Source organism: Lontra canadensis, unplaced genomic scaffold (assembly GCF_010015895.1).
Source record: "Lontra canadensis isolate GAN:19392208 unplaced genomic scaffold, GSC_riverotter_1.0 scaffold237, whole genome shotgun sequence".
NCBI lineage: Eukaryota > Metazoa > Chordata > Mammalia > Carnivora > Mustelidae > Lontra > Lontra canadensis.
Window position 1 is genome coordinate 375,978 of NW_022631231.1, and position 26,135 is coordinate 402,112.

The 26,135-nt window shown below is 46.0% G+C and overlaps 1 protein-coding gene across 3 annotated transcripts in view; it reads right to left on the reverse strand.

Moving 5' to 3' along the window:
* Window positions 1–26,135, reverse strand: part of LOC116862374 (protein MB21D2) — a 109,530-nt gene that overhangs the window by 49,365 nt on the left and 34,030 nt on the right. The window contains exon 1 of one of the 3 annotated variants that reach the window (XM_032849653.1): window positions 24,511–24,530. The exons of the other annotated variants lie outside the window; for them this stretch is intronic. The gene's annotated coding sequence lies outside the window, so the exon portion shown is untranslated. Of the gene's footprint in view, window positions 1–24,510; window positions 24,531–26,135 lie in introns of those variants that run through there. 3 annotated transcript variants of the gene reach the window in all.

A 26,135-nucleotide genomic window follows, 5' to 3' on the forward strand; every position in this document is an offset into this window, starting at 1 on the left:
CACCCTGATTCTTGCAAACATTTTTATTAAATGCCAATTAATTTATGAGCCCCCAGGTGATCTGGTTTCAGGGTTCCCTGAACCCTTTTATTTGGAGGTAACAATTACAGTTCAGTTGGAGAAGACTTACCACCACATTGAGGCAGGCACTCTAGAAATACCCTAGAAGGAGCCTTCATGGTCTTGGGTCACAGAGCTGGAAGAAACCTAAGGATTTATTCATCCCCAAGATAATCACACAATTATTTCGCAGAACAAGATCTAGATGATGGGTCTCTGAACACCAACATTGCTTAGCTGATTAAGTGTTGAAAATAAAGTCATAATCAGGTAAAGTCATGGGTTCTCCATTAACTATCTAGAGACTAAGAAACATAAGCTCTATCAGACAAAATCTTTTGGGGTGTGCTTAACAAACATGACCTTGCTGCTTCCCTGGAGATAACCAAGACAGTAAAAAGAACACGGGCTTTTAAGTAGATTAGAACTAGGTCCAAATCCTGGCCCTGTCACTGACTTTCTAGGGATCTTGGGACTAGTGTCTCTCAAAGACTAATTTTCCTCATTATAAATTAGGAATACGATCAATCCACCTAAGAGATGAATGAAGGAAGAAAGTATGTGACAGGACCATTCCTGATGCAGAGCAGTGACTTTACCTTCCTTCGTTTTTAGGTTGTAACGATGGTTATAGGTTGTAATACCATTATTCTTCCCCATAACACCCCACAATCAAAGTTCTTGCAGGACCAGCGTATCCCAATTCAATACAGCAGACCGGTCGCCCATACTCTCTGCAAACTCAGTAACCTACCCACTCGGACGACAATTTTCTTTAACTACAATATCCGAAAGCTGTTTGCACAGCACTTGCCCCAGGGAACCAGTGATGGAAATGATAATCTGGACACGCTCTGGAAAATGTAAACACCTGTATTCATGTGACGTTGGGATAATACATTCCAGCCAATAAGGGCAGGTGAAATGGACACAAATGAAGGCTCCGTCAACAAAATTCAAATAGAAACTCCATTTGGGCTTTGCTTCCAAGTCCTGAACACTCTCAAAAATAAAATATGACCAACCAAAGTATATTTATATCTACAGCTGTAACATTAGTGGCAGCTTGTTTACACTTATCGGCCAAGAAATGCTCTTCCATCTGGTCACATACCCAGCATTACACACATATTTCAAAGTTATTCAAATATTTCCTGTGTGAAAACAGAGAGGTTATTTCATGTAGACAAATTTGGAAGAAGTCAAGTGCTAAATATGCTGCAAAGATCCTGCTTAACCCACAGAAACTGACATTTTCCCTTCAGTCTGCCAGTTAAATGCCTACTCTGCTTTTTAATTCATTCGCCCACCTCTACAAACATTTGCATTGACATTTTGCCAAGGAGCTATCCCACAAATCTCTAATGGGGAGGGGAGAAAGCAGTACAACAAATGTAACATGGATTTCAAATACTGGAGGCATATTTGAAAAATTCTGGCCCTGAAAAGGCCCCACATGAAGCCAGACAAATAAATGACATCAGTACTTTTTTACATTTATTCTCTAAGAGGGTGTCCATTCATGGAGGAGATAATGTGACTACTGTCTGATCTAAATGGGGATTGCGTAAAAGACCTAGTATTCTGCAGACTAAAAGTACACTTTTGCATGCATATTTCTTTTTTTTTTTTTTAAAGATTTTATTTATTTATTTGTCAGAGACAGAGGGAGAGAGAGCGAGCACAGGCAGACAGAGAAGCAGGCTCCCTGCCGAGCAAGGAGCCTGATGTGGGACTCGATCCCAGGACGTTGGGATCATGACCTGAGCCGAAGGCAGCTGCTTAACCAACTGAGCCACCCAGGCGTCCCTGCATGCATATTTCTAATCTGGAGAAAACCTTATGAAATGGAATAAATCAACCTATAGCAATTTAATACATCAGTTTCCAGAGGCTACGTGCTATATGCATATATCTGTAATATCTGTATTTCTTTTTTAAAAAAAGATTTTATTTATTTATTTGAGAGAGAGAGAGAAAGCACGAGAATGGGGAGGGTTAGAGGGAGCAGGAGGGAGCCCAAAGCGGGGCTGGGATCCCAGGGTCCTGGGATCATGACCTGAGCAGAAGGCAGACGCTTAACGACTGAGCCACCCAGGCTATATCTATATTTCTTAAAGTATATGCTTAATGTATGTAAATGATTTAGTACTTATTGCTGAGTCTTACTATAGCAAATAAAATCCAGAGACCACTCATAGACAGCCAGCAGCAGGAAAACACATACACTACAACCAAGGTGTGGCAAACTTCTGCGTGAGAAAGTAGGCACTTCCCGCCTTGAGGCTCTGATGACAGGCATGAAAAGAAATGCATTTGGAAGGCCCCTGAAGGTCTAACAGAGGACTCCAGAACTCCCCAGGCTCTGTACCTACCACAGGCATGATTTTTAATTTTTTGAGTAATCTGTCTACTCAAAGAAGTGCACTTAGCATATCACAGATTCAATACCATTATAAGATTCTCACTGCTGCAGCCATGGGGTGATTTTAAAGCTCATGTGCAAATGTGTCACTTCTCCGTTCAGTCCTGAAATGCTATTTTTCGTTCAGAGGAAAAGCCGGAGTCCTCCCAGGGGCAGAGGGCTGATAAGCCTTGCCCCTACTTTCCATCCATGCTCACACTTGCTGTACTCACCTCCCCACCATTCTGTGAACATCTTCCAATTCTCCCCTGGGTGGAAGACTTCCTCTGATGTTCCCACTGCTCATCTTTAACCATCTGCAAGTTTTTGTTTCAACATCGCCCTCTTATTCTATTTAACACTGAGACCTCCTCCCATCCCATTTACTCTTTGTTTAAGAACACTTAATGTGTTAAATAAGAACAAAATGACAATGTGTTATCATGTCAATTGTTATAGTCTGCTTCTCCCCATAGAATGTCTGAGTTCCAAGAGAGAAGGAGTCCTTATCCATTTTGTTCAATGTGTCTCAAGGGCCTTGAATCTACCTGGGCAGACAGTAGGGCCTCCAGTATTTGTTGAATGAATAATTGAATTGCCAGGGACAGAAGTATTCTATCACAGGACAAACCGAAGGACTCCACTAAAGCAAAGACTAGGCCTTGAGATTCCCATCTCCCAGACGTGCACTCTATAATGTCATCGGAAGGGACATGGAGCGTGTCCCCCAGCCAGGTGCTGGACAGAAGCTCCAGCAGCGTACCAGAAATCTGGATGGACTTGGGCGAGACAGACACTGCTCAAGAAGCCAGTATGGCACTGCTGCAGGTTTCCACGCCCCTCAAGGCCCCTACTGCATGGACTCTTTAACTGCATGTTCCAGGCTCTCTGGCACCCACCCATGGTTATCTCTCCTTCATTCCCACACGAGTCACACAGATGATAAGCCGGATGTGACCCTTTTCCCTGCATGTCCTCCTCTACATTCCAGCAAAAAAGAGCAGCTTGCTCTCGAGTTTCTGCCTGCCCAGCCCCACCCAGGTGCACGGACTATCTGAAAACTCCTGGCCTCGGGCTCAGCCCCACCCACCGCCTAAGTCATCAGGACCAAACCTGGCAGTGAATGAGAGCTCCACCCCATCCCCATGTGCCCTAAACACTTTTGCAGGCCTCAATCCACTGTGTGCCATAATCCAAAGGGCATGCAGGAATGCTTCTGAGCACAACCCACATTACATCACCACCTCACAGCACAGGCCACCCCCAACTCTGAGCTACTCACCCTCACAGCAGAACCCTGCATAACTTCCTCCCATGTTCATAATCATTTTTAAATATTTCTTATGTTCTCTAATTTGTAAGGTGGTGGGGAAGGGGCATAGATTGTGTGCTGGGTAAGAACTCATGACTGTAGTCACATCAAGCCTACGGGGCCAAGTACTGGCTGTGTGGCCTATCTCTGCCTGCTTCTTTTGGTATAACATGGTGATTATAATCATGGTTACCAAGTAGGTTTGATGGGAAGATACATGAATTTAAAAAGATACAGCTTGGGGGCCCCTGGGTGGCTCAGTCTGCCTTTGGCTCAGGTCATATCTCAGGGTCCTGGGATCGAGTCCCACAACGGGCTCCCTGATCAGTGGAGAGCCTGTTTCTCTCTCTCCGTCTGCCCCTCCCTCTGCTTGGGCTCTCTCTGTCTCTCTCTCAAATAAATAAATAAAATCCTTAAAAAATATCTAAAAAAAAATTAAAAGATAAAGCTCATGGAACAATGAGGATAGAAAACATTCAAAGATACTACTCAAGATATTACTCCCATAAAAAATGTGATTATCCACACAATGGAATATTATTTGGCTACAAAAAGTAATGAAGTATTACTACGGCCTACACCAGGGTTGAGCTTTGAAACCATTATGCTAAGTGAAAGAAGCCAGACACGAAAGGCCATGTATTACATAATTCCATTTATGTGGAATGTCTGGAATAGGCAAAACCCTGGATTCAGAAAGTAGATTAGTGAATGCCAGAGGGTGTCAGGAAGGAGGGAGGGAAAGCGACGGCTAGCGGGTATGGGCTTTGCTCCTGAGGCGATGAAAGTGTTCTGCAGTTAGATCGTGGTGATCCCTGCACAATTTTGTAAGCATACTAAAACCACAACACTATTTTTTTTAAAGATTTTATTTATTTATTTGAAAGAGGGAGAGAGAGACATCACAAGTAGGCAGAGAGGCAGGCAGAGACAGAAAGGGAAGCTGGCTACCCGCTGAGCAGAGAGCCCGATGCGGGGCTCGATCCCAAGACCCCAGGATCATGACCTGACCTGAAGGCAGAGGCCCAACCCACTGAGCCACCCAGGCTCCCCTAAAACCACAACACTTTTTTTTTTTTATTTATTTATCTGACTGATAGAGATCACAAGTAGGCAGAGAGTCAGGCAGAGAGAGAGAGGAGGAAGCAGGCTCCTCACTGAGCAGAGAGACTGATGCGGGGCTCGATCCCAGTCCCAGGACCCTGAGATCATGACCTGAGCCGAAAGCAGAGGCTTCAACCCACTGAGCCACCCAGGCACCCTGAACTACAACACTTTAAGAAAAAAACGTATCATTCCTCTTTTTTCTCTTCCAGAGCTATTTCCAGGACTGTATCTTAGTCTCATCACTGAATCCCTGACAGTCCCCAACAGAAAGACAAGCTAAATGTCAGAGAAACTAAGTAACCAATGACAAATGTGGAGCCAAAATTTTCTAGGAAATATCAACAAAGATTAGAACAACCAAGCAGCTGTGAGGAAGGATTGGCCAACTTAGGCAAAGTTTTGTCCCCCAGGCATCTGGAGTAGGGCCAGCACACAAGCACACACTCATTCACTGTGGCTGAGGGTCAGAGGCAGGTTCTGCCAACAGGGGAAATGATCAAACAGCAGAACTTGGACAGACCAGTTCAGGAGGAGAGAGGGGAGAAGGGGAGCCTGTCCTACCCTTCCGTCTGAGCGCCTGACCAGAGATGGCGATCGGGCCGCACAGCACCGGTTTCCAACATGCAGCAGGATTTACGGCCTCTTTTTAATCTGTGTAATGGCTACAAAAAATAAATGAACTAGAAAGGACGTTCATAAGGAGACGGAACACCATAGGAAACAGGCCCATATTTCAAAGCAACGGTTTCTTTGCCTGAGCAGGCAGGCCATAAAGAATTCTTAAGTGTCTTCTAGCACTCAGCTGAACCATCCTTGCAACCTGTTCCACAGAGATGTCCTAAGGTTGTTTTCTCAGACATTTTTAAAGAAAGGAAAAACAGAAGAGGAAGTAAAGGGTCACTTCAAATTAGAAGAGGATACGGTCTCTCCATTTTCTGTTGGAGAGGGGAAAAAAAACTTCTTTCGTGCATTTCCTAGAATCCAAAGCCTGTAAATACAGAAAATTTAAAATAATTGGAACAAAAGAAAATGCACCAATGTGGCTGACATAATTCAGGAGACAGCTAAAGAAGCAGGGGAAGCCCAGTTGTCCAGAAAATGCTCAAACCGAGTCTTAGAATCTTCAGAACTCGGTCCCCACCACAGGCCCTCTGCACAGTCTTTGCCAGGTCACTTTAATCACCACGCCCCTGATTCTCTGCCTGTAGCACTCTTCACTACATTTCCACATTAGCCTGGGTTTGCCTATTGCTACTTTGATGACCACCCAGAAATCCAGACCCTTCAAAGTGCTTTTAAACCATCTTATCACCTTTGATTTCTCTCGGCTACTTTTCTTCCCCATCATCACGGCCCACGAGTCCCGCCCTCATCATCTCTCTCCCACTGAGACTGTTTTAATCGCCTTTGACAAAGTTGAGCATACGGACTCTGCTCCAACCTCCGCATACCCCGACATCATAAATGAAAGAACGAGCGAAGGAGTGAAGGAGGCCTCAGTTCCTCAGCCTGGACTGCTAAGCCCAGTCATCCCACCGGCCATGTCAGCCCTCCAAGCTCTTCTTCCATTCAGGCCACTGCAGTCCATGGCCCCATGCCATCCCACAGCCCCTCTGGTCCACGATGGCCCTGTTGGAACTCAACCTTCCTTTCTTTACGGGGCACTTCTGTAACAGCTAGTTTTTCACACCAAGGTAGCATTTAATGCAATGTGATTTTTATCATTTGACACTCAACCAAATTTGGGTTCACCTCAAACTGTAACCACAATAGAAAAATAAAGGCTGCAAATATTTATTCCGCACCATGCTAAATATTTCCTATATGTGTCTGTGTCGGGACTACGTCTGTCAATGCCAGAACCCATTCCCTTGAATATTAGCCTCTCCATCCTCCTTCCCTCCTCCTTCTCCAAGCCCATCCATTTCATGCATAGACACTGGAGCTTCAGAGAAGTCGTAAAGCAAGAAAAAGGGAGCACTGGGGGTCTACATACTGTAATGTTTCCAGCGCTCAGACGAGAGGAAGTGAGGAGAGACTCCAACTGTGCTTGAGAAGGGCTGCCCCCACCATACCCGTTTAGAGGTCAAGTTGAAATACCAATATCCTCCTTGAGCACAGGCTCTACCACTAGCACCAGGGCCTCCACACTTGGGGCTGAAAGCCACCCTCAATTCTTTCTGTGTGAGCTCAGACAACTGCTGTCAGCACTGTGAGCCTCAGTTCCTCACAGGTGAATGAGACTCACGATGCCTCCCCCCGCAGGAAAAATGAGGAAATACAGAGGAATCCAGACTCTCAGCACCGTGAGCACAGAGACCCAGATTCTCTCTCCCACAGCTCTACCCCAGAACCTGGAGTTGCACTTGGCATGTTTTATGAACTTTGGAACATGATTTCCTGGGTGTCTCTCTTGTTCCCTGATAACCTGCTGCCTCCTTGAGATCTAAGTGCAGGAACATACTTACAAAGGAAACACTTTAAAAAAATTTTTTAAGAATCATAAGTGTTGGGGCGCCTGGGTGGCTCAGTGGGTTAAGCCTTTGCCTTCGGCTCAGGTCATGATCCCAGGGTCCTGGGATCGAGCCCCACAACGGGCTCTCTGCTCAGCAGGGAACCTGCTTCCTCCTCTCTCTCTGCCTGCCTGTCTGCCTACTTGTGATCTCTGTCAAATAAATAAATAAATAACGTAAAAAAAAATTTATTAAAAAAAAAAAAAGAATCATAAGCATCGGTGGCCAGACAAGAGAAAGAAATACCTGCATTTCCCACAACTGCATGTTTTTCACCGTGGAGGAGATTTAAAAGGGGAAGAGAAAGGCAAAAATAAATATGAATAAATAGATTAAGAAACCTAACGGATACCCTGAATGCGTAATCAAAAAGAACAGGCCTTGGAATATAAATTGAAAGATCTGCTCAGAGAGAGCCAATTTAAGGCCCAAATTGAACAGCCTCAGCAATTTGTGGCAGCAGAGATATTCTGAAATGGCATAATGCAGGAACAAAGAACAAAGCATTTTTTTCTGGCTCCCGAACAATTAAATGCACCTGCCAATTCCATGTGGAAGACGGGCTTTAAAGAACTGCGGTTGGGTCGGGGGAGCATTCAAAGTCAGTCAGAATTCATTAGTTGCCAGAAGAGAAGCAGCTACAGATTTCCGAACAGGCGTCCCCAACCCTGGCCAGAAGGAGCCCAAGGCAGTCCAGAGCCGCCCAAGACTCAAAGGGAAACCACTCTCTTATCATCCGTCCAACATGAACGTCCTGCCAGCTCCTGGACGAGCTCCTCTCCCCGGAGGCATCCCAGTCCACAGTTATGTGAGCCCCGTGGAACGACAAAAATGAGGCTCATGAAGAAGGAGCCCTGGTTGCAGGTGAGGAAGGCATATGCTTAACTCAGCCTCCTATGCAGAGACAGGAGGAACACTCCTCCCTCCAAGACCATTTCCTCATCTGTGATGTGGGAAAAAGCGGGAATTTTTACACCAAGAACTCGGTTCCCAAATCAATGGGTAAGGCAAAAATCATGTATGTTAAAAGCAGCTCTGGAAATCCCTAGAATCACCCCAAAAGTAGGGACCACATGATTTCATGGATATACCATAAAAGGCTCATGGGACCCAAGACCAAAGGAGAGAACGGGCCTATGTCTCCATCCCCACGTCCTGCCCCTAAGGACACTGTCTCATGGTCGGACTCCACAGTCCAGGCCACCGGCACAACTGAAACTGATTGCTCTTGTGTGTGGTCTCTCTTTGCGAAGTCATATATTTGCATTCTTATCATTTAAAGGGCCCAAAAGGTAATTTCGTATAATCAGTTCTGCCTCAATCACAGGGATGTTTGGGGATCAGTAGGAGAGCAGAACTGAAAGCACCAGGAAAAGAACAAAGTGCACTAAAAATGCTATTATTCATCTGACATGTTATGAACTTCTAGGGGACTCATGGGTGAGGTATTTCCGGTATCTATCACCGGGCCAACTGGCCTCTCCAGGCATTCAATAAATAATGGACAGAGAAATGCATGGAACTATTAGTTAACTCACCCTGAACACAGAGCCCACCACTGCGCATTAGAAACGGGGCAAGGTATGTTCCCAGGCTTGTCACAAGGGTGCTCCTGATCCGGCTGGAGAGGACGCTCTCCTAGGGTGCAGGAGGTGCTCCCTACAGGGCACAGACCGCACCACAGGCAGTGGGGCAGTCCGTGAGCTGGCATCGTCAGCCAAGCATCCTGCACACAATGCGACCTGAACTAGAATTTCATGGTATCAGGTGGAGGGACCTCGGAACTGGAAGCGTGCCGAGGGGCCAGATACTCAACTGCCTTATTTTAAGGTTGAGAAAATGATGCCTTTGGAAGGGACTCTTGTGTGCTGGGTTTACAGAGCAACAGCACTGTCACTAAAGACCACGGACCCAGAGGGATTCCCTGGCCCCTCCTTGAACAATAGGACACAATACAGACTACATCTTGCTTCTAGTTCACTAGGAATGGCAGCGTAATAAGCCAAGTCAGCAATAAAGGCTCCAAAATCACTTCAGAAGCACCAAAGACAAAATGCCAGGCAGCACTGGCAACTGTGTGCACAGCTTCCTTTCTCCTGCCCCCCAACACAGTCCCATCCACATCAGAGGAAGGCAGAGGGAGGACAGTCAGAGGAGGAAGACAGTACTTCGAGCTTCAGATCCTGATTCCAAATATGGCCTTGGCAGGAAGGCCTCACTCCTGGACCATTCCACTCCAGATGACCTCCCCATCCCCACTTTGCCATCTGACATCGTGTATACACATATTCTCTCTCTCTCTCTTTCTTCTGCAATAGAATGGGAAGGCCACAGACAGTGATCTTTTTCTGTTTCTTCAGTGCTGCAGCCATAGCACAGAGCACAGCACTTAGGAGATATTTAATAAAATGTTTACTGAAAGCAATGAATATATCAATGAACAAAAACAGAAATCAGAGGCGGCTTTATGAAGCAGACAACACTGATCTCACTTTTTTTCAAGATTTTTTATTTATTTATTTGAAAGAGAGAGAGAGAGAGAGATCACAAGTAGGCATAGAGGCAGGCAGAGAGGCAGGCAGAGGAGGAGGGAGAAGCAGGCTCCCTGCTGAGCAGAGAGCCCGATGCAGGGCTCCATCCCAGGACCCTGACATCATGACCTGAGCCGAAGGCAGAGGCTTTAACCCACTAAGCCACCCAGGCGCCCCAACACTGATCTCATTTTTAAGTGATGGATGGTATTCAGAAAAAACAAGACACTGATGGGAAGTGAGGGGCCAGAGCAGACATCATAGGCAGAGGGAAGAGTGTAAGACCAGTGAGGGGTTCCTCTGTCTGAAAGGTAAGATGTACAAAGAAAACTAAAGCAGAGATTATGAAGACTGAAGCCCCATGCCTCTGGTAAAATGTATACAGATAATCCTGTATGAATAAGGGCAGAAGGCTATCACCCAACTCAGGAGGCTACTTTGGTGGCCCCCAAAGCACAAAGCCCTGTAAGAGTTTAGCAATCCAGCTGGTGGGAGAGAGGGGCCAGGACTCCTGAAAGCCAGCGAAAACAGCGCAGGCCTTCAAGCCGTTGTGCACAAGGACAAGTGGTTTTCTGAGCCCAAACCCCACCTCCCTCTTCACTCGGTCTGGGTCATCCAGGGTCTCTCCTGCCCTGCAGAGCAATGGTTTTTGTACTCCCATCTAGATTCACACCACAAAATTCCAGGCAGAAATTCACGATAATATACAGAGGGCCTTTTCTTTTTCTCATTCATTCATTCTTCATTCATTCATTCATTCATTCACTTATTTTAATGTTCCAAAAACTGATCTGGGAAACAAGTACATTTCAAAAGGAGAAAAGCCATTAGCATGCATAAAAAATCAAGGCAGTAGAATACTGATTGTGGCAATTTAGGAAATCTGGCACAATGCACCAATTCACGGGAAACTGAAAGAAAATACAGTCCACACAGCCTATGGAAAACAGAGAGAACATGGCCTCAGGATTCTGGTAGTTGCTGGGCATGCAAAGATGGCTGCCAGGGCCGGCCAGCAGAAGTGGGTGACATTACCCAGGTCTGGGGCAACTTCTTCACTTCTGTCCCTGTCCCAGAGGGCATCTGTTGTCCGCTGGTAATACGGACACATCTGAAATACACCCGAAGAGGCTACAGAGGAACTCCATCCATGTTCTGGTGAGGGAGGCATTAAGAACCAATTTTATTTCCCTTTCTTTATTCTCTGAACAAAAGCAGATAGGCAGACAGATGATTTCTGAAGTGCTGGAGAGGTTTAGACCAAAGAGCCTGGTTTGCGGTGGCATACACTGAGCGACCTTGGAGAAATCATTTGACTTCTTTGGGCCTCAGTTTCCCTTACTGACGGCAGCTTAGCGAAAACTATTTGGATCCTATTATCTCATTTAATTATAACATCCTTCTGAGTGGATACTATTATTAATCCTATTTTACAAAGTCATATTTTCCAAAATCACAAATAAACCAGGAGTGCAAATCTGCCTGATCCAGGCTCATGTACTTAATCCAGACCCTATAGTGCCTTTAGGTGAACAGTGCCAAGTCCCTTCTGGTTTTGACCATCTATGGCATTCATTTATTCTAATTCATTCAATGCAAATGCAAATTCATTCCAAGAGAAAGGGTTGGGACCACCAGAGTCTACTTGTATCCAACTAGTACCTAAGTACCAAAGGAGATCCCCCTCACCCCATCCAATGGTATGAAGGAGCCGTCCCCCATCTCAGGAGCTAGAGTGACAGGTGGAAATCCTGATGCCTTTTCTACAGTTAGCGCCAAATCATATCTAGGTTCTGTGCTGGTCAGCTGCCTGGGGATGGAGAAGCGGCACGGTAGCCTCTAACACAGACTCATTTCTAGTGATGGTCCCTCCCTGTACCCTCCCGCAGTGTGATCCATCATCATCCCATGTGCACTGACAACTCTGTGATACAGCTGTTTCAACAGGCTGGGGCTAAGGGCCAGCACAATAGGCCAAGTGCAGCAGAGAAAGTAGAATCCCTCAAAGGCCAGGTCCTACTCGTGGACTCAAGATGGTAAATGGGAGGAACAGGGCTTAGCAGCATCACGTACAACCAAAAGTCAATGTTTCAAGGGTGCATGTTGGCTGCCAAGACAGTGTGCCTGAAGCTACATGAACAGAGGTGGATTTTCTGGAAGCAGATGTGTTGGCTTTGATCTGGGCTCATATCACACCTGGAAGATTCTCATCTAGTTTCACCACCTGACAAACAGGAAGCTTGGTAATGAAACTACAACCTGGATGAGGAGTGACAGAAACAGAGAATTTCAAGAGGGAAACCCTTGGAGGGCAAGAGCACCATCTCCAAGAGCCAAAAGTGACCCTTCCTCCCCCTCAAGGAAGTAAGAGCATATGCCATATTCACCCCAACTGCAGAGTGACGGGGATGGCAGGCAGGTAGAGTTGGGCCCCATCAGAGGAAAAACTCCCCCAACATTGCCACTTCTATACAGAAAATCTACCCCTGAAGGAAGTGACTCCCCAGTACCAGAGATGCTGAAGCAGAAGCCAGACAGTCACTGGGAGGGGAGGCCAGGGAGCTAAGGAGTCAAGATTCCGTGACAGAAGCTCCAAGTGCTGTTGTGGTTGAATTGCTCAGTCCTGACTCCCCAACCCTCTCACCTGTGAACATGACCTTATGTGGAAATAGGGTTTTTGCAGATGTAATCAAGTGGACGTCCTCCTGAATTAGGGTGGGCCCTAAATCCAGGGCCTGGCGTCCTTTAAAGAAGAGGGAGATGTGGACCCAGGCATGCACGGAGGGGAGGCAGACGTGTTAAGACAGAGGCAGGCACAGAAGTGATGCAGCTAGAAGACAGTGAAGGCCAAGGATCACAGGCGAGCCCCAGCAGCTTGAAAGAGACAAGGAAGGACTCTTTGGCACCTTCAGAGGGAGCACAGCCCTGCCAGCAACTTGGTGTCAGACTTTTGGCCTTCCAGAGCTGTGAGGAGGAAGTTTGTTTTCAGCCATCCAATGTGTTCTGTCCCTGTCTTAGGAAAGGAGAGTTGCTTTCCAAGTTGGAATTTGGATGGGGCACTAACATTAATTCTTGAATCAGAAGGAATGGTAAGAAACCAATTTAGCTATTTTTCTTTTTAACTCACTCATGTACTTATTAAAAATCTGCTGAATCCTTAATATGTGGCAAAAATTCTGCTAAGCCTTGAGGACAAGGACAGGTGACATGATTCATACCTTCAAAAAGCTCACTGTCCACTTTCCGCCATAACCTGGCAGATGTCTTCACATCAGTGATGGGTGCTGTAACCAAGGCATTTACAGAGAGGTAAGGAAAAGACAAAATGGTCATCTGTGACAGTGGGAATCAGGGAACACTTTTTGCAAAGGTTACAGCTGCACTGGATCTTTAAAGTTTGTATTCTGGTGACCAAGATGGAAGCGCTTTCTGGACGTGACAACCCATGTTCAAGGGCCTTGACCTAAGCCTGAGATATGGATAGATGTAGGGTATGAGGAAGGACAAGAAATGAAATTCAAGATCTATGAAGAAGCATCTCCAATGGTACACAAACTAGTCTGGGAAACGTCATGGGTGGTTGGACAACTCCAGCTCTGGTTTTGAAGAGTCCTCTTCAGGTCCTACGTGGATATCCAGAGCACCATGTCATTTTCCTGTTTGACCCCTCCATGTCTTCCCCAACACTGGATCTATACTTCCCTTTACAGCTTCAGTGGGAATATCAAAACTTAAAATACTCACTGATGAAAAGCTAGACAGAAGACACATCAGATGGTTCCCCTACCCCAACAGAGTTTTAATCCATTCACTTCTCCTCGCTCTGGCATATGGAGAAGGGAGCAGCAGAAATGAAGCTGACAGCTGCTTCCCAATAGTGGAGGACCAGGAGAGGATGTCAGTGTGTCATACTTGACAGCTGGGAGCGTTCTCAGAACATAATTATATAACCTCTTGCGTATAGTGCTTCCCCCCTTCCAGAGTGCTCTCGCATGTCACTGGGTTTTATTCCTACAGCAGCGGAGGGAGCTGGCAGCATAGATGGGGCCAGGGGGTGGCCCAGGGTTACGTGAACTGCAAGTCAGAGGCTGACCCAGATTAGATCTCAGTTCCCCGACTTTAGGATACCACTGCCTTCCAGGTTTTGTGTACTCTTCTTATGTAGCGTGTAAACAGGCTTCTGGGATTCTATTCTATATGGAGAAAGGGATTCAGAGGGAGTAAGTGGCAATTACTCAAAGACATGAACAAAGAGTTCACTGGAAGGGCAAAGAGAGCAAATCCTACTTTCCTACAAGAGGAGGCATTTCCTGCACAGGCTCAAAATACCCACAGCTTGGAATCTGGGGTCTTAAGAAATGAGTTGAGGGGTGACACAGGGAGCGAAGCTGTGGGATGTATGCAGCTGGGATGGCACCCAGGGAGCAGACCTGGCCTAGAATCCTCTAACTCCTCCTGACACCACCCGCCATCCAGTATATGACCTCTCTGTCCAGTGTAACACTAGATATGGTCCCTTTAAAAAAGTAAGGGCCTAGGAGTATCTGACACCAAGGGTGACAATGAAATCAAGTCATCAGAAACTAAGAACTGAGCCAGGGACACTTGTGCCCCATGAACTTTCCGAAGTAACATTCTATGAAGCTAATTGTTTATCTCCAGGGCTCAGAACTTCTCCCAAATGCTCAGGTGGAGAATGCAACTGCAAACTTTAAATACGGATTGAAACTATCAAGTACAAGTATAAGCAGGAGCCACATTCCTCCTGAAGAACCGAACACATGGTTGGCTCAGTCCCTTCCCTTTGTGAGGATTAAAAAACAAAAAAGGGGCTCCTGGGTGGCTCAGTGGACTAAGCCTCTGTCTTCGGCTCAAGTCATGATCCCAGGGTCCTGGAATCGAACCACGCATCGGGCTCTCTGCTCTGCACGGAACCTTCTTCCCCCTCTCTCTCTGCCTGCCTCTCTGCCTAATAAATAAAATCTTAAAAAAAAAAAACATGAAAAACAAAAAGAACATCCAGTAAATTGCATCTTCTAATTATAGCTGATTAAGGAAATGAATGCAAGGAAACAATCAGGTTGCTTGCATTCAAATAATCTCCTTACCTCCTCCTATCCTCAAGCCCAATATGTGTTTGGGGGATTTCTTTGTGCCCTATCTATAAAGTTAAGGATATGGCGTATCTCTGCGTGCAGGGGTGCGTGCATATGTACACACACACACATCACATGGGATTCACAACCAGAATCTTTGCCAGGTGTCCCAGATTGTAAATAAATTCTAAACTAACGTAATTATCTTCTATTTCCATGAAGACAACGCCTGCTTTGGAGGTATTCTGGGTGATCACATGAAACATAAGGCTATAAAGAACAGTATGTCCTCACACCAGGTACAAGATTTCTCCAAAATGGGAGAAAGCCCGCATCCTTAGAAGAGGGGAGTTCACTGATTTCCACTGAAACCTCCACACACGACCGTATTCTAGACTAGTGTCGTATCCCCTTCCCTCTCATCTCCCAGAGTTTATGCACACACACCACATGGGGCACAGCCACAGGCTGGAGGGAGACAATAAAGTCAGACCACACTGACATGATTAAGTTTTGAAACTAATGATTTCATGCAGAAATCACACTAGGGAGCAGGAGAAGCACTGGATGAGCAAAGAGGCCGCTCAGACGCGCAGCATGCTGGGAGCGTCTTACTTGCAAAGGGGAAGCTAGATACCCGGCCCATGGAGACAGCACAAAAAAAGGTGGCAAAAGATGGTGAGTGCGGGTGTTCTGGCCAGAGAGGGTATGGACTTTTTCCCTCAGTTGTCGTTGGTTTTCATTTTATTTCTGAGAGGAGAGCTCTGAAAAATTAGGTCAATCACAGCTTCTCTGGGGGCTTCTGGTAATTCCATCTGGGAATAGAAGAGGTCCTCTTCCCCTGGAATCTAGGCGGGCTCTCTGACTGCCCGGTCAACCGAATATCACGGAAGTGATGCTTCACAGATCTTCCGGCCCAGGCCTTAAGAAGCTAGCAGCTTCCCCTTGCTGTCTCTTGGAGCATTCTCTCTCGGATCCCTGATCGTCCATGCCAAATGTCTGACTTACACTGAGGCTGTCCTGCTATGAGGAAGGCTACACTGGTCACACGGGAAGACTGGGGTTGTGGGGGAGACTAGAAGGAGCAAGGGAGAGAGATGTCTGGCCAGCTCCCAGCTGAGGTACAGAAACCAGAGAGCAATTATAAGCCATCTTCTGGATGCCCTGCCTGAATTCCTGATTCACAGAATCATCAAATATAAGTTGTTGTTTTAAGCGACTAGGTTTGGGGGGTGGTTGTTATGCAGCAATCAGTAACTAAGACAGGGACCTGAAAAGCCCTCCCCGCTCCAACTCTGTGACCTTTATGCATCTCAGTGGCCTCCACTTCTTCCTCTGTACTCCCTATGACAGCCAAATTCAGAGGCTAGTGGGACTGGGTGCCAAGAAGGCTGGAGAAGAGGCAGAGCTTTGTCTACCCAACCCCCGCACTCACGGCCTGGGCTTCAAATAGATAAAAGGCAGGTGGAACAAGAAAATGGAGTCAATGCAATGGGAAACAGCCACAACAAGGAAAGACACAAGGCCTGATATGGACGTAGGACAACATTTGACTCTTTTCATGTAGCCAGCTGTCCTGGACTTTCCAATGACACAGGTCACCAAAAATGCATATTCTGCTGAAGCAAGTCTGTTGTGTTTTCTGACCCCACTTTGCTGCTACAATGCTGAACTACCAGCTGACAGACACAGGGCTATCACTGGCCCTTGCTGTCTGCCATACCACGCCAGTCATCAGTGGCAAAGAAAGAAGTCATTAAGGGAGACTGATGATGGGAGCACCCACAGGCAAAATTTTTAAACACATCAGGGCTCCATTTCTCTGGTCTTTAAAATGAAAAGATGGGACTGAGCTATTTCCGGGGAAGGAAAGAGCCTAATGTCCCTAGGATTCGGTGGCTGCAGCTTTTCTGGGCTGTGGCAGTGGCCACAATAGAGTGGTGGAGGACTGAGGCAGCCAAGCATATTGGCAATAGTGGCTAGCTAAGGAAACCACCATGGAAAGCAGAGCGCGAAATGGGGTCAATGAAATGAGTTTGGGGACCAGGCTACTAACCAAAAAAGCATCCATCAAATAAAACACTAAAGGATTCAGTAGGCCAAAGACTAGTTGCTAAAATAAATATACTGTATTTAGTAATGAAATAAGAGGAGGAGGAAGAATAATGTGGCGGGATTGGGTGGTGGAGACAGACAGACATGGGGAATGAACAATCCAGAATCTAAAAAGCTGGCTGTGGCTGGGGTCTGAGGCTCTAACCATCCTGTCTCCCCCATCACTCGAACAAAGCCCCAGCACCATCTAGAATCACACAGTCCTGGCGGACCGTAGCCACGCTCAAACTGCAGTTGAGTTTCCGGCTGTGCCATGGGAGAGAGAAGACTGCCAATTACCCTGGTGACACCTCTGCTCTGCAAAGCCCGTATGCCCAGCAGCCCTTGACCTCAGCTTGCAGCAGGGCTGCAGCCAGTTCCACAGGAAGCAGCTGCACCTGCTGCCATCAATGAGCCCATTCCAGTCTGCCCAGGCCAAAGCCGACAACCCGACACTAACATCATGAATAATGGAGAAGACCCCTGCTCTCTGGGCAGCCACCAGCGCGCTCGACAATCGGCTGAACTAGGGAGGGGAACTGAGCAGCAGGCAGCGAGGCGGCTGCAGCCTTCACATTGTATCGGAGGCATGTGGAGCAATTCCCAGAGGAAAATAAATTGTACAGCAATCGTACTTGGATGGATGATGCTTGACTGCAGCAAGGGCCTGTAATTTATCAGAATGGCTCGCTGAAGAAGGCTAATCATCATCATCATGGAATAAATTACACAACCAAATAGCAACGATCTTGGTCCAGGACGGCTCAGACACAGTGATCCCTAAGCCACTCATTCAAGGCTGCCCCTCACAGTCAGTGCACGGAGAGAACCTCCCTGACGCAAACCAGGAAATCTGGGTCTGAATCCTGACTCCTGTTCCCAGCTGAGTCTTCCTGGTTAATGACACCCTCTGACTCTCAGCTTCTCATCTGTAAAACGGGTAAATAAACCAGAACATTTAAAGCGTCGTGAGCATGGCGGGGAAGCACACCAGATCATCTGGGCATTTCGGTGACATGACCCTGGTACTTAAATACGCAAACCCATGCTGAAACAGATAACCACTCATCACATGCTTTGTTTAAGGCAAAAATACATCCGAACGGAGAATGGTCTCCGGCGGCTACTGGAATTCTGTACTGCTCTCCTTCCAGTCAGTGTGGCCCGAGGTCAGCTTCATCCTCAGAGCCAATGTCCGGTACAACTGCTCAACCACACCCTGCTTAGGTGTTGCTAGGAACGTCTCTTGGCTGTAAGGTGAGGATAAAGACGTCTGCTCTGCCAAGTTCAGAGGTTATGACGAAGCCATCCAAGGAGACGGTTTGCAAGTGAACGTTTTTTTATCGTAAAGCTTCACTTCCCAGACTGTGAGCCTGTTCATGAAGCCAGGGGCCGAGCCATCACTTGCCCACACAATCCACCTTCTGCCCACCCGCCCTGTGCCAACCATCACCTAGCATGAAAAGTTGCCATCATGTGCAGATTGAAGATATCTAAGCTTATTGGAAAAGGAAGGCTATATATGATTGGTTAAAAATGATAGTTACCTACAAGTTGTTAGTACTTGCCAAATACAACTTACTAATGTCAACAAAACTTGACTACTGTAAAGGACACATTTCATTTTTTTTCCAACAAATCTTTCTTGAGTGCGCAGTTTGCCAGGCACTGAGCAGAAAGCAGAGGATATGGCAGTAAACAAGAACGATGCAGCATCTGTCCAATGGGGACTATCTTCTATAAAGGAGGACTGACGTTTTAAAAGGGATAGTAAGTACAGGTACAGATGGGAGTATAATGAACAAACCTAGCCAGCCTCACCTCTGGGCTGAAGAATAAGAAGGGGGAGAAGCCAGAGAAAGTACGTTCCAAGGTCTCAAGTCCAGAGTGAGTGAGTCAGGCCAAAGGACCTCAAGGGAAACCCAGAGTGAAGAGAGCAAACAGTATGGAAGGGATGACTTTCAATCTGATGATAATGGGAGCCACAGGAAAGCTTCAAACAGGAGTGACAGGATAGGGACAAAAGCGTCGGTGGGGAGAACAATTAAGGAGACCCTCTACTTCAATAACTAGAAATACCTTTGGGTACTGAACAGAGATAGTATAGGATGCTGAAGTATAAAGAAAAATAATCCAACACTGTGATAGATTAAGGTAGAGCTGACTTAATCATTTCCTAGACATTTCACTTTTTTTTTTAAATACTCATGATCCAAGTTTGTCTCTCATAAAACTGAGGTATGGAAATAATTCTTGCCTAGCTTCCCGACTGTTTAGATTTAGACAAAGGAAAACAATTTACTCATGGATTAGCCAATAACTGAGTAAAGTCCCACCTGTTTCCAAAAAGGATTTGAGGTACCTTACAATATGAGGTAAAGAGAGATGGACAAACCAAAAGATAACCCAAGGTCAAGGGGAGCCCAGGGGCCCCAGGATCAAAAGCAGCAAAGCTTTGACTTTATGGCTGAACATTTCAATAATACTGAGAAAGAATTATGGATAAGAGGATGGCTGAAATTAAGGAGCAGAATCAGTTTCCAGGTTACCCCTAGGCTCATCTCTGTACAAGCTTCTCTGCCTCCATCAGGAGAGCAAAATAGTACGAAATAATGAATAATCAATAACTTAACAGCAGTAAAGACCCTACACTGTCCTTGAAAACAGGAGCCACAGCCAAGGTTTCATGCATTCAGAGACACAGAAACACACACACACACACACACACACACACACACACACACACACACAGAGTTACAGCCCTAAAGATGCTACTGGATTCTGACCATTACTCCCTTTTCCCTTAGGAGGTTCAGCATAACTGATTCATTAGCTCCCCAAAGCCAACAGTTCCCCCAATTGGTGATGCTCAGCAAAGCACCCAATGCAAAATTCACAAGTTTAGAAGACACACAACCCTCGTAAGCATGCCCCCTGCTCCTTGTCCTATACCTCCATCAGGGAGGGAAGTGCTTATCGCGTGCTTCAATCTGGACACTCTCCAAAATGAAACCCTTCCCTCGGCTCCATCAGCCTCCAATGTGGACAGTGGGAAGGCCACTGTTCACACAACTACTACCGGTATGATTACATTTAAGTTGAGTAATGTCACCAGTGCTCTAGTGTATAGCTTTAAACAGTACAGGGAGAATTTCTAGAATGATAGTACTTGATAACCCAAAGATAGTACTTGATACTTCCCAACTGTCATTGTGTCACAACACACAAGAGAGTGCTGATATTTGTATGACACCAGGATGAAGGGGAAGAGGCCTCCAGGTCCATATATAACTAAGCCCTCCCTGTTCATTCCCCTCCCCAACGAGAACCCACCCAGAACCCCAAACTGAAAAGCTCTGGCTGAGAGCTCAACTGAGCTCAACCCAGTCTTCCCACCTGCCCTTCTTCCCACCCCCTCCATTTAGCTAGTTTCAAAGCTGGAGAAACCACATGGTCTCCTTCCTGCCTCTTCCTGTGAGCCCACCTCTGCCTGCCCTGCTCTTCACTCTCTGGAGGCAGAAGACCCCCCACCAGTACAGCACTTCCCTTCTGGTCAGCCCTGAGCACAGCACCTACCTAACACACTGAAGGTACTTGTAAATTGTTTACTTTTAAAATGTCTCCTCCTCTGGCCCTTTAGGTGAACATGGGTTGAAAGTCCCTAGCACTGCGGCACTGCCCCATCCTGGTGTCAATGTCTCTATATGGAATCCTCCTCCATTTACCCTAACTTGGGTGCGTCACCCATTTCCTCCAGAGACCCTGACTGATACAATGATAAAAACAATGATAAAAAAACAAGAAAAGTAGTTATATTACATCTCCAACATAAAAAAACAACGTGTTTATTTGATTAACATGATTCTTAAATCAATTGCAATTTTTTCCTGTTAGGTCTTACTTGTTACCTATGAACATATTACCCACCCAACCATTCCTCTATTTTCCAAATGTTAGCTTTGTAAGGACAGACACTACTATAACCCCTAATACCATGCATTTAGAAGATACTTAGATGTTTGCAAATGGATGAATGAATGAATGAACAAACGAGCAAACAATACAGCAAAATATTTGGTAGGAGAAAACAGAAAAATGAATGTAAATTAGAATTACCATATGGATGTGGAGAGATAGTAAAAGAACATAAAGCTTGAATTTTGTTGTTGTTGTTGTTGTTGTTATGAAAAGACTGTGGGTGGATTTTTAATTTTTAATTTTTCATTAAATTTGCTGTGTTCATATAGCAATAATACTTCAAAAAGAAAACATTTTTGTGCCACTGAAATCTGGAATGAAAATGGAAATGGAGCAAATATGCATTTATATATTTTATGAGTACACAAACGGAATACCAAAATAAACTTTTTCAAGAGACAACCAAATGATTAAACATTAAGGTCGACTTTCCCTCTGTACATAGCTATTAAAGAGTAATTAAGACTTTCCACTGTATTAAGCAACTACTTGCCTAACAAAGTTGCCATAATTGTGTTAAGACAGGGCAGATGGAACCAAATGAGATGCAAATGGGGCACAGTCCCCACGTGGATTTATGGCCCACATTTTTACTATCAGCAGTTCTTCTCAAGCAAGGGACAACATGATTACATAAATATATCTCTACATGTTTTCCACAGGCTACTGAGCCAACAACAGGAATGGAAACACACCTAGGCAAATGAGGAGACTTAGCTGTTAGACCTGGGTTAACCCGTAAGTAGCTCTGTAATCCTAAGTGGGTTGCGCCACCTCTCTGGGCTCTACTTTCCTCATGAGTAAGACTACAGTTCTGACGAGCTGCGCCGACCACCAGCAGGTGCCAGGCCAGCCGACAGCAAAGGTGGAACATCCGTAACATCCCTGGATGTTTCCCAGGGACGTCCACCTCAGTGGAACCAGTGGTGAGCCGTTTCCTTTTGCTTTCTTCACTCTTCCGTGAATGCTCCAGGATATGGTCTTGTACCCAAGAGAGCAACCGAGCCATCAACTTGGATTTCTGCCCCTTCTTCACCGCCCACGTCGACAACACTCACGTGAACAAGTGTACCTTCTAATCGTTCTGGAAAACCTGCCCTGTATTCTCCATAACTGCTGCTCCCACTCCAGTCCGGGCTCCCATCAGCTCACTCCTGGACTAGTGCAACACATTCCTACCTATCTGCCTTCCTTTAGTCTGTCGAGCCCCTGCCCAGCCCTGTGCGACAGTGCTCTTCTGGAAGTGCCTTCCATTTCCCTGCTTAAAGCCCATCGACAGCAACTGTGCTCTCCTGAGGATAATGTTCTACAATAAGGCAGGTGCACAAGGCTCTTCATTCTTTAGCCTCTGTTTACCCTGAAGCCTTGCTTCTGGCCACTTCCTCCATTCACTCCAACTGTCACTCACACTGAACTACTTGTGGCTCCTGGGAGGGCAGAGTTTTCTTTGGGCTCAGTGGCTTTTGAAGAATTTGCCCTCTAGTTAAAATGCTCTTCCTTTCCCCTTCTTTCTTCCTCCTTAGTCTGCTTCTTCCTACTGGCCCTTCAGGCTCCAGCTGTCTCCAGAAGCTCTCTTAGGGCACCAACCCGGGGTAGGTGCTTCTCCTGTATGTGTTGTCATAGCACCTGATACTTCCTATTCAGAACTGTAACAGTCTGTTTTCTGAGGAAAACCTGCAGGCGGTAGCTTGCTTGGCATTTATTTCTGGGATCTAGAACAATCTCTGCCCACAATCATTAATATACGTTTGTGGATGAATGCAAGAAAGAGAAAGAGAGAGAGAAGCAAGGAGGAAGAAGGAGGGAGGGAGGGATGAAAATCCATCAATTTTTCTTCTGTAAGCAAGCCCAGTGCCATGTACTGCACAAGATGTGTGCTAGACAGGACCCAGGGATTCCACTAACGCCTTAGCTGCACGCCTGTATCTTCTTAGTTTTCTAACTAAGGAGATGGAATGAATTCCAGAGATTACCATATCTATTATTTTGTATTTAAACTGTATTACTTTCAAATCATTCCAGATGATTCCAAGCTCATCTTTAAAAGAGCACCCATAACAACATCCATCATAATTGAAAAAAATAGGACCATCATTCTGAGTACTGAGAACTGTTTCAGACAGGTTACCTCCACCAAAGAGGTCATGCATGCACTTTCCCAATATCCGAAACTTAATTCACACCATTCCCACTTCTCTACTCTAAGCTCTGCCCACTTCAAATATAAACTCATCCATGAAGCTTCCCTGGCCACTCATGTCAGAGCCGCTCAAGGAGGAGTTAATCTCGCTGACCTCCCACAAGGCTTCACAGGTATCATCCCATGGTCTATCCTGTTCATCTGTAATGACTCACATACACTGTTTATCTGTAGGTCTATATTGTACATATATATTTTATAACATTCATCCGTACTCAAATGTCTGCTCAAGGAATCTTGTTCAAACTCCTAACCAATGCATATATTTTTAAAATATTTTATTTATTTATTTGGGAGAGAGAGAGAGAGACAGAGATAGCAAGAGAAAGCAGGATCAGGGAGGAGAGGGAGAAGCAGGCTCCCCACCGAGCAGGGAGACTGATGCGGGACTCGATCCCAAGACTCTGGGATCGTGAAGGCAGACACAACTGCCTGAGCCATCTAGGCACTCCCCAATGCATCCTTATTAACAAGAATAAGTAACCACTGAGTGACACTGGCTACTCAGAGGTGGGGGTTGAGGGTCTGGTAAGTTCACAGGCAGGTATTCCAGTCAGATGCATGGTTTGCGTGTCTTTCTCTCCAGAAGTTTCCATGTCTAAATTTGGATGAGTATTTTACTGTCAAAACTTGGAAGGGCCAAGATCCCCAACAAAAACTTGGGGATCCTAAGTAAATCACAACCTTCCTTTCATGCAAACCTATTGTTGGAAAAGGAGGGGAAAAAAAAAACACTGGGAGAGCACATGAGGGTAGGAAGAAGACACGAGATAGGTAGCCACTATCCCTAACAAAAATTTGCCTTTAAGCTGTACCTCCCCTTCTTCCCACCTCCCAGCACCCAAAATGAAAAGTGAACTAAATGACTTCAAATGGCTTTTTTGACTTCGTGGTGTCTTATCTACTTATGAGTTCTCTTCCCCCAGGCAAATTCAAAAGCATGACTAAGTTATTAAAAAGGTGGACACAGATGAGTGGCTTCATAGACCTTTTCCCCCCACAGAGAAAATTGGACAAGAAATAAAAAGCTTAAGTTCTTTGGTATCAGGTCTTTACTTATTACCGTCTATAGAATAAAGATTTATTCAGCAGCATCTTCTGGTCTAGTTTGCCCTTTCATGAAAAACTAACTTTTTTTTATAGCTTTAAAAAGCATCCATTAAGTCAAGCAAGGCTTTTGAATTTCTGCATTCATATGAACTATGACTTGCACACCTTACTGCAAGAGTCCCAATTCCTCCTACAGTCCTGGCTAACGTACGTGCTGATCATGGGGCTGGAGCAGAGGGGGCACGTGGTGCTGAAAAAGAGCAGGAACCCCGGTGTCAGCAAAATTCTAAGGAGAACCTCCACCCACCCACCCCCCAAGAAAAAGACAGAAAAAGGTGCTAAAGAAGCAATGGTCAAATCTTCAGCAGGCCTTCTTATCTCCTTAAAATATACAGGGATTCTGAAATGCACATAGCAGGTCTGGCTAAGGCTAGAGGTTAAAGGCAAAATACATTCAGTCTTGGAGATTAGGGGAGAGCAACCATGACTCTGTCAGAGATGGGAGATTGTTAGAGGCCTTAGAATACACATGGCTCTCCTTAGGCCAGATTCCGCCAGCACAAACAGCCTTGAATCAAAGGTCTCCACAGGGCCCTTGAAGAGAGAGAGAGAGGCAGGGTCCATCCATCAGACCTCTGAGCACTAACCAAGATGACTCAGCATTTTGAGCACAGGCCGTAATTGGAACAAACCTCCTTAGGCCTCAGAAAGACCTCTGCTTCCTGCACCTCCCATCACCATATTTCTTTCCAGCTGATTAGTGAGACTATAAGATCTGCTGGAAATAAAAGCACGATCGGAGAGGTTGTGCAAATAGGGATTTTCCGGAGAGGACACCGTTCATCCTGCAGCAGGTTTGAAGTGGGGGAGGCCAGAGAAGGGGGTAGCTACTGGAGGGGAAAAAATCTTCATCAACTCTTAGGCAGGAACTTTCAGTGGTTCCAGAGAAATGTCTCCCAAAGCAGATAAATCTTCAATGATTAATATCATAAACAACTAAAACAGATTTTTATTGTACAAATACCATTAGCAAGAAAGTCTTTAGAACTTTCCTTAAAACCACAGAGCTATCAGCTTTAGCCCCTGCCTAAGGCCAAATTCTTCCAACCCCACACCTCTGACGAGGGGCAGCGAAGGAGAGTGTGAGCTCACTGAGAGGAGGGATGGATGGATCTGGACATCCTGAGGGCCCTAGGATTCCACCAGCTCCCAGGAGGACATCCCAGCAGCAGGGGTGCCTGCAATGGCCCAGATGGGTTATATGTCTGCCTTTGGCTCAGGTCATGATCTTTAGGTCCTGGGATAGAGTCCCACATCTGGCTCCCAGCTCAGCAGGGAATTGGCTTCTCCTCCCTCTGCCTCTCCCCCTGTTGTGTTCTCTCTGTCTCTCTCAAATGAATGAATAAAATCTTAAAAACAAAAACAAAAACAAAAAACAAAAAAACGACCCAGTGCCCCAGGCTGAGTTCCCCAGAAGCAGAAGGTAAGATGAAGTTTGGAGTTCAAGGTATTTATTAAGGATCAACCCTTGCAAAGGGAGGAAGAGGAAGGAGACTGGGCAGAGGCAGAGGTGGAACAGGAAAGCAACCAGACAGCTTCAGCTTCTCAGCGGGGCCTTTTGGTATCCAGGGAGCCTTCATATCCCGTAGTGCCAGATTTCATCAGATGTCACCAGACGTCACCAGATGCAGATGCCCCAGGGAGCGCATGGCCTAGGGTGAGCAGCTCTGTGCAGCAGCGCAGCCAAAGGCAACTCCCGTGGAGCTGACAGCTAACACAAGGCTGTCTGC